The sequence below is a fragment of the Austrofundulus limnaeus genome, unplaced genomic scaffold, assembly GCF_001266775.1.
Source record: "Austrofundulus limnaeus strain Quisiro unplaced genomic scaffold, Austrofundulus_limnaeus-1.0 Scaffold4158, whole genome shotgun sequence".
In the NCBI taxonomy this organism is placed as follows: domain Eukaryota; kingdom Metazoa; phylum Chordata; class Actinopteri; order Cyprinodontiformes; family Rivulidae; genus Austrofundulus; species Austrofundulus limnaeus.
In genome coordinates, this window is record NW_013956560.1 from 1 (window position 1) to 509 (window position 509).

The window sequence follows — 509 nt, forward strand, 5'->3', positions numbered from 1 at the left end:
GGGAAAAACAAGATCCCTCCCTGGTGGTTGCCTTTATTTGTAAGGTAAGACTGTAAAACCAACATTGTCCTGGATTTTCAGAATCTTGTATTGTTTTTTCTACAACTCGTTGGACATTTTCACAGCTTCGATCAAGGATGGGGTCTATCTTACCGGCCCAGGCCAGAGAGCTCGGGCTGCCTGTGTAAGTGTACACAAGCTTGATTGACAATCAAACAGATGCCGTTTTATTGGGCAAACTTATTTTCTGTGGTTCTAATTGAGATAAAATTTAAATTTCAGAGGCAAGGCAGCTATCAGACCTCTCGTCCGTGTTCTGGAAAACGGGGGGAGCATCGTGTACGAAGGAAAAGAGGTTCTGTACGATTCTCTGTTAGCTGTCAGCCTCCAAAACGCTTCGACTGATCCTGTTCGCTGTGGTCCCACAGATCCGACCCGAGCAGGTCTGCGGCCCCTCAGTTCCAGGACCGGTTTTTATCATCATCGAGTGCCCATCTGAGGAGTTTGTT

General features: G+C 46.8%; 1 long non-coding RNA gene across 1 annotated transcript; it reads left to right on the plus strand.

Annotated features, from left to right (window-relative positions):
• LOC106512084 (uncharacterized) lies at positions 1-509 on the plus strand. The gene is made up of 4 exons (XR_001309620.1): positions 1-44; positions 126-184; positions 283-355; positions 429-509. It is a non-coding gene; the product is annotated as an uncharacterized LOC106512084 (long non-coding RNA).